Raw genomic sequence first — 12,143 nt, 5'->3', positions numbered from 1 at the left:
TCACAGGGGGGGGTTGAAGCCTATCCCAGCTTGACGTTGGGCGAGAGGTGGGGTACACCCTGGATGGGTCGCCACTCCATCACAGGGCCATCAGCTCAGTATCTATACTGTCTATCTATAGAGAGGTGAGGATTGAACCAACGACCCTTGGGTTCCTAGATGGCCACTCTACCTCCGAGTCATCCTGCCCACATGCTTTATTATCTCTTTTCCTACAAATGCCATCACAATTTACAAATAAAGATCATATTGTATTTGATGAGACTTAAAACAAGTGATTAAGACCATGAGCTCAACTTTTACATCTAGAAGATCTGTCCTGTTATTTCATACCTCGACTCAAAGTTGCAAAAGGAAAGCAAAAGGTGAATTCCAGTAACAATTTGTACTTAAGGTTAACCTCCTCCCTATGCAGATTTTTTTGGTGTCATCTGATGTTATCTCTGCTTCTGTTAGGGGACATCTGTCCCTTGAACACATACAAACATATGGAGACTTGCATTTTTGACTCAGTCCCTTAAGACATTTTTCCCTCTTTGATAGCACCATCCGAAGCCACATCTACAGCAACCGCAATCTAACTGAAAGATTGTAATTATGTTTGTCAGTCATTTTGTGATAGTATCCCCTCACTGTATTCAAATGAGGGATACTGGAATGAAAGCCTGTATACTGACAGCTCTTAGTAGCAGATTTGATCGAACCCTCAATCCATGAGATGAGATATGGAGCTTTCAATCAGCTAATCTCATCCTAGCTTAGGCTCCATAGCCATATTGTCAACAATCTGATTAATACTAGCCTGAAGACCACACACAGCCAAATGGCTACCAGCCAGTTGGCTAGCTCGCCAGACTCACACGCACACACACACACACAGTCAGATGTATTTATCAAAAATATGTATCACACTCTCTAATAGTGTATCCAATCTTATTGGGAACATGTATCACTGTTCCTGTTTCTGCTACCTATAATTAGGCAGGATATAACAATTCATAAACTGCAAGATCCAGTTTCCAAATTAATTGAACAGCACTGAATTTTGCTAAATGATTCCTTGTTGTCTGAGAAAATGTGTCAGCAGTTCATTTGGTTACAAGAGGAAATTCAGCAATAATTTGTACAACTGACGCAGTCAGCTTGCACCCCGCTGCAACAACACAGAGACTTTGTGTTCAGCCATGTACACACACACACACACACACACACACACACACACACACATACACACACACACACACACACACACACACACACACACACTCTCTCTCTCTCTCTCTCTCTCTCTAAAGTCCCAGCACACAGCAAACACTAAACACATGCACGATTTGATATGTAATATGCGATCACAGTGAAGCGATCTGTACACATCCAAACAAAATGACTCGTATCAGGGCAAATTAGTAAATTGATATAGTCGAGGTCAAGCACAGCAGCTGTGTTGGCAACACTAACTAGAATTAAAGTCCGCCAGCCCACATAAACCCATCATGTCCTGGTGTGGATTCTAAATCTAAAATAAACAGAATCACAGTTATATATACACATATGGCAGCAGGCACAAATAACGGAAATATTCCATGAAAAGGGATCAGCATGGATAAAAGCAAGGGTGATCCATATTCATTAATCAGCCATTTAGCAATGTTAATCAGCCATTAAAGAATTAGAATAGCTATTTTATAAGCTGAAATGAACCGCTGACGGAAAGGAGACAACACTAGATTTCCATAATGTGAGAAGAAAGAAATTATATTTTACGAGAAGGTATCATGAAACCGTTTCTGTTTGGTTCAAAAGCTTTGAGCTTTAGAACCAACCGTGAAGATTCAATGATGCCTGGAGTAGACAGCGGCTTGGGAAGTGTTTCACATATTCCTGCTGTTCATAAAGCCTTTCACTATAAATCTAAGCTTGGAGAACACACACTGTTCATGAAAGAGCTGTTTCTAGTCCTTGAAAGTGTCATAATGAGTATACTCTGTCAACACACAACAATGACCTTTTCGACAGGTTCAATAGAAACTCATCACTAATGTCAGTTTATTTTGTAGGAAAAAGGTTGCTTTCACCTTCACTGTATTTTTTCTTTTTTCCATTCCTTTTTTGAGATTACATGTGTTCATCTTGGCTCTTCATTGTTTATGAAACAATGCTAAAATTTCTTAAATGCCAGTTTGTGAAACTAATACAGAGTGAAGTTGCATTACGTTGTATTGTTTGATTGAATGTCATGGGTCATTTTTGGGAAAACTGTCATGTGTTTGTATCATTGTTCTTTGGTGACTGTTTTTATCATGTTAAGAATTTTTTTTTCATTATTTTGGTCGTTCCAGTTGTGTACATGAAAGATAAAAGGGTTCTATTTAAGCAATGTATGGTGCCAGGAAGTTGGTGGATGGCGCTGTTAGTGCGCTGTGCATTTGGTATCAGTTCAGCCTCATTCTGGTATGTAGAGGACATGTAATCAGATGGAGCATGGCACAAAGAAGCAGCCATTAGACACAAAATTCCTCAGAGGTGTGTTTCAGGCCTGACATCAATCAAACCAGTAGGAGTGCCAAGTGTCTTTCCCTTTACTGGCCAGGTTGCACCCGGACTTTGCATGTTGTGATTTCAATGGTTAACATTTCAACTTGGGAGAAGCACAAGCTTCTCGTCTGGAAATGGATCTCCCCATGAGCCAGGTGAAGGTGTGAGAGCACGTCATATATGGAAGCAGCAAGAATCCGCTCAAGCCAGCGGCAGTGAGGCAGATCTGGTCGGTGGAGGCAGCAAACACTTCCACAGTTTCTGGCATCAACAGAATCACATTATAATGCCATGAATTTACTCAAGTGATTGATGCGCCCTTTCCAAAAATGTAACACAGAACACCATTTACCAAAGACCAGCCTGTTCTTTATCTTTGGCGCAAACCTTTCCTGGTGTCACAAAAAAGCAATTCGCTAGCTACAGGGCAAAGGCGATTGGCATTGAAACATAATTTGCACCAGCTAGAAACTAATAATGATGCTTAGGCTTGGCCAAGAACCAGATTGTTCCATGCACAAGATAGAGACCAGATTGTTAAAGCATTGGTTTATTCATTTGTTAGTTTGTTGTGGCTCTCAGGGTTCAGAATAAAACTAAGCTAACTTTTCTGCACAGTGTCAAACATTCATGTCAAAACTGAAAACAGAAAGTCAAGGGCTTTGTCCACCTAGTGACTTTTTTGTATCCCTTTAGTAAGAAAGGATCAGCCTATACTGTCCATCCATCCATTTTCTATACCGCTTATCCATTATCCGTTAATCTTTCCTCTCTGTCCTCCTGTATGTGTTATACATAAATCATACTCATGTGTTACTAACTCATCTTCTTCAGAGCCTTTGGTCTCCCCAACTTCCCAGGCCCCGGTGCTGCTGGAGGAGGCTACAGACCTGAAGAGGCTCAAGCTGCCACCCTTAGCATCACCTGCTCATGTCCCCATCTGTCCATCATTCTCTTCCCCTTTCTCTCCCAATTAATCTCAGTCTCTCTTTCCTTCTGTACATCTGTCTTCCTCCATTATCTGTCTTTGTCTCTGCCCCGCTCTCCCGCTCTCTTTCCTCCCAACCGGTCAAAGCAGAGGGCTGTTCCCATTGAGCCTGGATCTGCTTGATGTTCCTACCTGTTAAAAGGAAGTTTTTTGTCACCGCTGTCGCAGGATGTGCTTGTTCATGGAGAATTGTTGGGTGTAAATTCATTGAAGGTGTGTGGTACTAGACCTGCTCTTCTTGTAAAGTATCATGAGATAACTTTTGTTGTGATTTGGCACAATAAAAATAAAATTGACTTGACTTTACTTGACTTGACTAAGGGTTGCTGGGGGGAGAGAGCCTATCCCAGCTGGCATTGGGCGAGAGGCGGGGTATACCGTGGAGGGGTACCAGTTCATTGCAGGGTCAGTCTCTACTGCTGTTTTACAGTCCTGAGGTTAGTGTATTCTAAATCACTGCCTATGATTGAGAATTTCTGTTGTCTGCACAAAGCAGCTGCTTACAGAGGGCTGTGAAATTTATGAAAAAATTGAGTAAATTAGTGTAACAAAGGTAGACTGAATGGTTTGATGATTAAAATCACATGATTCATATGTTGCAAACAGCAGCTCTCAATCTTCTCTAAGAGCCCGAGGTCTATTATGTCCATGCAGTTAGCCAGCAATTGGATACTGCCAAGGAATATTCTGGGCTGAGACACATTGTAGGGAACAACGCCTGCCATAGCGTGTCATTCAGGTCACTTCCTCCATGTTCTCTTTATGTCCCCAATAGGGACTACACCTCCAACGTAGCACCAATGAGCTAAAAGTTCTTTAGTGTTGTAGCAGAAGTTTGCATTGCCTAAACTTGTAAACATAATTCAAGTGATACTTCAAGAGCTCATAATTAGACATGAGCATCCTCTCTTATACCTGAACGGGCAACTCAAATTTACTATGCGTCGAACAACAACAGGGAGGTGACCTGTGAACTGAGTAAAGTTGGACAAGACTTGCTACAGCTCCATCCCCACATACCTCTGTGTTAAACTTAATAGAAAGCCGACTGTCTCCAGATGCCTACAAGCCACACCAGCAAACAAACTGCCCATACTCACTGACGTTCCTCCAATCAACATCAGGCGAGACAGAGCCACACTCATCGCCGCCTAAAAGGTAGGCCAGTGAACCCCAACTGTGCCAGAACAGTCACAGAAATACCATGATGCAAGCACCTTAAGTTCTGCTACCCATTTGCCACACAATGCCCACAAGCTGCCTTGCAAAACACCAGCTGATGCCTCTTAGACCACTTGGTTCAGTATGAAATGGAGGGAACAGTTGAAGTCAGCAGAATCCTCTAGCACTGCACTGTTACATCAATGATACCATGGATGTTTCTCGGCCAAGAATTGTCTCCTATAAAAGCAGCGGACAACCCTCAACTGCCAGAGGGCAGGTGTGGGATCTTCTGGTGATAGAAGGAAGATGTGACCAGAGTGCCTACCAACTGCAAGTCAAGGGACCCATAGAGCATATATTCATCAACTACCCCAAATACCATTCACCAAATGGAGAAGGCAGTCCTGTCAACCTCGACAGTGAGATGTTGGCCTGGCTTGCCTCAATGGAATTCCAAGTCAAAACACTGTTTCACACATGCAAGCTCACTTATACCACAAACGCCTCTGACAAAGCAGAGTTTAACTTTAATTTGCGATACATGCGTAACATATTAAAGACAACTTAGTCCAAACCAGCATGGCGCTATGTTTTGATATTTTGATTGGGCAGGGACATGGGATTTTTTTTAAAACCATGAAATATTTGTATTTTATAGGTATTTGTTGGGTTCTGGGACACAGAGGTTCAAAAGAAGGTATCACGTTTCATTGATAGACAGGACAGTTACATGTGTTTTGTATCGCACTTTTGGTTTAAATGAGTGCCTTGCAGCTGTGCCTTTGAGATAGGAGGATGTTTGTGTGTCTGGCTCAGCTAAAGCTGACAAACACCGAAAGGCATTAACTTAATGAATCCTCCAGGTTGTGACTTACTCTGTATCCAAGAAGTGATTGTTATTTTTTGAGCAAAGGAGGAAGAAAGATCCACACACCAAAGTGCTCATATTTCAAGAATTTCTTGCAGGTGATGTTTCAAGCTCAAAAATGGGAGGTCTTTGGTGTGTGGAACCCTCTTTACCTTTTTGCTTATTCTTTCCAAATCCAGCACCCATCCCACTGAGGTACTGGATGTGCATATCGTGTTTTCATTTATGTTAATTTTCCCACTCGTGGTAATTTCCAGGAAACTTCTATCAAGATATCTTGACCCAGTAAACTTCTTACAAAATTGGTATTCAGGTGTTATGTATGTTATGTAGACCAGCAAATGTTCACATAAACATATTACACTGATGTTTTCAGACATACACATTCCACTCAATGGCCCATACCACTCCAAATGGAGTAGCAACAGATGATTATTGTCTCAGATCTTTCCCTCAATGATGCCAAATGATTAGTACGCTACAAAAGTGGAACTGAAAGCAGATGTGTTGAAGTTTTTACTTCATATTATATAGATACCCACCAAGTTGATGTCATCTTCCAATACATTCCATTGCTCCATTCAATAAAGCACCTGCTGTTCTTATTCTGCATGTTCAGCATCTGATCGTCTACATCCTTCTTGGATACATGGCCGCTGAATTTTGTAGTGATAGATAGAGGCGTTAACGAAGGCCACAGGCAGGCATTTCTGAAGAGAATTAAAGATCTGCAAACCAGCAGGCTTCCTGTGAAGGCTTTTAATATACAGATCTTTCATTTTCTTCACTAATATTCTTTTAATTCTAGCACCAAACAAGGGAAGTGCATGTTTCGTTTTAAATTCAGCCATCACATTCTTGGCATCAAATATCTGCTGGATGATCTTGAATACAGACAATATGCAATACTGCTGGTTATCTCACCTGGTGAGGGGGTACAGACTGGCATGAAGAAATGCAGTTTTGTAAAGGGCACCATGTTGTTGGAGCTCATTACTGAGCTGGCCAGTTGGACACTAAATTGTTACGCACCATATATGGGGGTGGCGATTTTAAGTGCACTGAGGAAGATACAATGTAGTCATTGTTAGTACAGAGGGTCTCATCCATCTTCTCTATCAGCTGGTGGATGGAGATTGTGGTGTTGTGAGGCTCCACCATTGTGTCAGACACCATACTGAGGGTATTCATGATGCAGGCAAGGTATTCCTCACGGATCTTGTTGATGATCAGGGTACCTAAGCCAGAGCCAGTGCCAACACCAAAAGAGTTAGTAAGCTGGAAGCCCCAGAGGCAATCACATCTCTCAGTCTCTTTCCTCAATACATCCATGATTGCTTCAGCTCCCTCAGTGCTCTGGCCCATAGCCCAGTTGATCTCCACTCTGGCCTCTAGTCAAGTCATCAAGTGAATATGAGATACAAAGGAAAGCTACTCTTATGAAGATGATGACAATGATGCTCAGAGCTTACCAAAGACAAAGTCACCAGGTCTGAAGATCTACTCAAAGGGATCAGACCTGACTGAATCCATTATTCCTGGCTCCAGGTCCACAAGGATGTTTTGGAGCACATATTCCCCACCTGAAATCAGGCAAAATTGATCAACAATGATATTAGGGCCTTTGCACTAGTTGGAGCTCAGGCCCTATTAAATGTAAAAGTTAGCATTGGGAGCTTGTTGAATTATGACACATTTAAACCAGAAAAATAAAACCCCAGATATTTCATATTGCAAGGCAGTGTGGTGCACATGGTAAACCATGGTTTGGTCTGTAGTCTACCTGGAGCCTTGTCCCAATTGACAGTGATCTTGTCTCGATGCAGGTTGCCATCCTCACCATACAGTAGGCACAAGTGGGATAAATTACACGCTCATCACTGATCACCTCAAAACTGTAAAAAGAGGGTGTGCAAGGGCAAAAATGAGAGACAGGTGTATGATTCAACCAAAGGTGAACCACAATAGAATTTATGCTCCGCCTTGCCCACTCTTTACAGGTGATAGAGATGATCAGTGATGAGAATGGCATTGATCCCACTGGTACCTACCTTGGAGACAGCAACCTGAAACTAGGCAAGATCAATTTCTACAAAAATGAGGCAAGAGGTAGACAGCAGAGCAAAAGGCACCTACAAATCTAGAGATGGGAATTCCTAGCATTTTATAGCCATTAGCATTTCATCCACATATCAGTCAATTCTTTGCCGATTCCTGATCAATTTTTTTGTTTGGAAAGAATAGTAGGCTGACAGTTTTTCAACTGTTTTATGAGTCTGGGTGCAGTGTACAAACACTATAAATAAGAGCTATACATATATGCCTTTAACATTTGAACATGTTCAAATAAATTAAGTCAAGTCAATTTATTTGTATAGCGCAAAATCACAACAAAAGTTATCTCGTGACACTTCACAGGTTTCTGCACCACACTCCTTCAATTGATTTACACCCAATGCTTCTCCATGAGCAAGAACATCAAGCAACAGCGGTGACAAAAACCTTCCCTTTAACAGGTGGGAACGTCAAGCAGACCCAAGTGCTCCCTTATTGTCCAGCAAGGTGCAACTGCCAGAAAACATGCTGGCATTGATATTGACTTGAAGAGTTAACAACACCAATTCTCAAAAGATTTCCAGTTTTCAATTTCCGTCACAATACTCAGCTTTACAATTTGATATATTTTTTTGTGGTTTAAATGCATCACGATATAACAAGTTCACAAAATTTAGCAGTGAATAACGTTGTTGATATATTGCCAAAATTAAGGAGAAAAATATGTGTCCCAAGCCATCTTTGAGGAATTTGGAGCCAGGAACAGTGGACTCTGTCAGGTTTGGTCTTTTTGGAAGATCTTCATGCCTGGAAACTTTGTCTTTAACACATCACCATCTTCATAAGTTCAGACGCGTTTCTTACTTTCACTCAAAGTGAGCCGAGCTGGTGGATGCCATCTTGGTTGAGTGAGGGAAGAGCTGCGATTGCCCTCTGGGCTTCAAGCTTACTCACTCCTTGGGTGATGGGTATGGCTCTGGCTTGGGTACCCTGCTCATCAGCAAGATCAACACACTGAACACTTTCAGTGTGGTGCCTTCACCCAAGGTGTTCAACACAGTGCTGGAGCCCTACAACACAATGCTCTCTGTCTACCAGCTGGTAGGGGGTACAAATCTACCTCTGCACAAATAAACTCACCACCGCCACCTGGGGAGATCTCAATCATTTGGTGTCCTCCACCATGAGCAGGGTAACCACGTATCAGCCCTTCGCAGGCCAGCTCAGTGTTGATTTCCGTGCAGTGACCATCAACATGGCGCCCTTCCCTTGCCTGCGCTTCTTCACACCAGGCTTTGCCCCCCTCACCAGCAGGGGTAAGCACCAGTATTGCTCCTTGTCTGTCTCTGAGATGCCCTAGTAGATGTTGAAGAACATGATGGCTGCCAGAGACACATCACAGCTACCTGTGAAATCAGTCAAGCTATTCAAAGCACAGTATCAAACTAAGACATAAACTGCACCTACTGTCCTGATTACTTCTTTGAAATAAAATCTATCATAAATTGACCATGTTTATCAAAGGAGGTTAACAAAAATTTAACCAATAATCAGTATTTTGATTGACGAGTTCTACAAATAACATTCTGAATAAATTGTGTCTTTTTCATCCATGAGCAAAAAAGGAACACAGTGGAGGTTTGTACGATGCTGACTATTAACTCTTAGACCTACTTAAAACAACACAAGTTTTCCATATTGGTCCTTTTTTTCTTTGTCAAATGTACATTGCCAATCGAGCAATTTTTAGGATATTTTTGTCACTGCTTCACCCCTCCTCTGATTTAGGGAGTGCCATAGATTAACATACAGGTGTGAGCTGCTTCTTTTCACTAGACAGAGAGGAGTTTCACAACAGAGACGTGGTATGTGGTAGAAACATGCTATCCTCAGACACATATTTTCATCTGGCAACACACAACAATCCTTGGGTCCCCTAATCAATTATTTTTAATACAAAGAATATATCATATGCATAAAGGTTTCATTTGTACAGACAAATAGACACTGAAACACCACCTGATTTTACAGCTTCCCTCAGTTTTAGTGAGTATTTTCATATCTGTCAGTGGACTGCTTTTGTTCCAGCACATAACTTTACATTGTAGCGTAGGGCTTAACAAAGATACTCTTCGAAGAAAAAGGAAAGTAGGGTGCCAGACAGGACACAAATACAGGACCTGTAGTTATTTTTTTACTTCCTAAATCTAAAATGGATTTCGAACTAAACAATAAAAAACCCAGCTAGTCTCTATTCATGCCTACATAATAGTATAAATCAAATAGAGATTCAAATATTCAGACACTGACACATTATTTCATCAACTGCAACATATGATGATAAGCAGAAGATATCAACTTTTTAAATGATCAATCGTAATAAATCAATTAAATGGTCAATCAGAACTAATCAATTAAATGGTCAATATACTGCAATAAATCAATTAGTTGAATAATCAGGCGTGATAACAAAATATACTAAATAACAAAAGACAATAAGAACAAACAGAAATCACATTCACAATGAAAACCACAAGTGAGTGGTTTATATTGCAACCAATTCAGTTCAGTTCAGGTATGTAAGTGTGTGTGGGGTTGTGTGTTAGGGAGGAGATGAATGAATTCAGTCCATATAAAATGTCCAAAAGTTCAGTCCAGGGAAAAATGAGGGTGTATGTATTGTATGGGTGTATGCATTTGGGGTGGTTGGGGAGGGAGCAGATGAAGGTATGGGAGTAATGTGGGGAGTGGTTCGTAATCCAAGAGTAGTTTAGGAAGGGAACGGTGGAAGGTGGAGAAGCCTGGAGAGTGACAGGCAGAGATTTTAACTTATCTGATTGATTCCAGCCAAGCCCGCTATGTTCACCAAGTGCCGTGCCAAAAGGACATTCACTGCCATTTAACACACTTCGGGTAGCTTTTACGGTGGTTCTAGTTAAAAGTCTCCTGTACACCTTCACTTCTCTGTGTCCTTCTTCATGCTTTGTCTTGAATACTACCCGTTTCCCCTGCTCTCAGGTGTATTTGATTGCTCTGCTCCTCCTGAGGAGTAAGTGCCACCATGCACTTCCTGCCACAACATTCCTAACTACTTGCTCTTTCCTGCAGTAGCCAACAGCTTGTTTCAAAAGAAAAAATCGATAACACTCCCCTGCACACTACTGCCCAGTCCCAAACAGTTAGACCGTGTTAGCCACTTGCAAATCAACTATTAAGCAACAAATAATCCACATATTTCCCTCAGTAGGTGGTGGAGACCCTAACAGATCTAAAGGCTGACTTAGAATTTGATCAATTAATTATCAACAATACTAAATGAATATAAACATTTGTGCAAGAAGTCTGTTTCTTAGCATGTTCAATATATACAGTGATAATGCCAATCAGCATCATTGCTGTTTTTCAAAGGTTTGGGAAAAAAGTTTCAGTAATGCAACTCACCAAGTACCTAGAAACCAGCAATTACCTGCACCAGCTACAATTTGGTTTTAGGGAGTGCAAACTGTTACCTTTTGACATGGTTTGAATCATGTCTTTTGGGATCTGTGAAGAATCCATGATCATTGACAATAAGTCTTTTTTAAAACATAAATCCCACAAGAGTTAGTTCATGATCTTCAAATGTATGCTAAAACCTATTAGCCCCCATTGACCCTCTTGGACCTAAGTTATTTTGAAACTTTATGGTTGCAGGTGAGTTCATTAGTGGCCAAATGCCAATGCATAAAAATTTCCAGCAGAAGGCCAATAGAGTCATACTTCTGTCATGTCCTTGAAGACATTAATGTGCTCAGTTTTGACAACTACTTTGACAATGCAAATCTCTTCTACAAGTGTCTACAGGGTTGGGCTTCTTAGGTTCTTCGTTGCACAGTGCAGCAATTAAAGGATTTTGGATTGTGGCCGCTGTGAAGTGCTACATTGTATGATCTAGTCAAGGCAAATGTACTTTTTATAAAACATGAAGTGGAGTGCTAGTTGACTTTACGGTGAACCAAAACTGTCAATATTTTAACCTATTATGCAGTCATTTGTAGAAGTGTTTATCAGATAAAACTATCATACAGGTATTTTAATATCAAGCATATTAATTTACAAGTTCAATCATCACCAAGTGGCAAAGAAATCCTGTAATGCAGGTCAAACTGTAGACAATTAGCCCAAAGGTACAACGGGTTGTTATATCGATAACCCTTAACTAAACCCTAATCCCCATCAATACCATCAATCCATCCTGTTAGTTGCGGGGGGCTGGAGCCTATCCCCAGCTTTCGGGCAACAGGCGGGGTTCATCCTGGACAGGTCGCCAGTCCATCGCAGGGCCAACACATATAGACAGACAACCATTCACACTCACATTCACGCCTACGGTCAATTTAGAGTATCAATCAGCCTAGTCTCCAATTGCATGTCTTTGGACAGTGGGAGGAAGCTGGAGTACCAGAGAGAACCCACGCAGGAACAGGGAGAACATGCAGACTCCACACAGGAAGATCCTATGCCTGAGCCCGCGCTTGAACCCGGAACCTTCTT

The 12,143-nt window shown here is 41.4% G+C and overlaps 1 protein-coding gene and 2 pseudogenes across 4 annotated transcripts in view; 1 reads left to right on the top strand and 2 right to left on the bottom strand.

Moving 5' to 3' along the window:
* The window catches only part of ano2b (anoctamin 2b), an 84,856-nt gene that overhangs the window by 60,528 nt on the left and 12,185 nt on the right, over positions 1-12,143 (bottom strand). The gene's annotated exons all lie outside the window — the stretch shown is intronic.
* LOC147262296 (tubulin beta-1 chain-like) lies at positions 5,898-7,449 on the bottom strand (annotated as a pseudogene).
* LOC147262295 (tubulin beta-1 chain-like) lies at positions 7,480-8,970 on the top strand (annotated as a pseudogene).

This window comes from Aulostomus chinensis, chromosome 4 (assembly GCF_037954235.1).
Source record: "Aulostomus chinensis isolate RoL2024-O1b breed Wild chromosome 4, RoL_Achi_v1.0, whole genome shotgun sequence".
Classification (NCBI taxonomy): Eukaryota; Metazoa; Chordata; class Actinopteri; order Syngnathiformes; family Aulostomidae; genus Aulostomus; species Aulostomus chinensis.
Note: the sequence above shows the minus strand (reverse complement) of the source record. Positions and strands in the feature narration are given on the sequence as shown.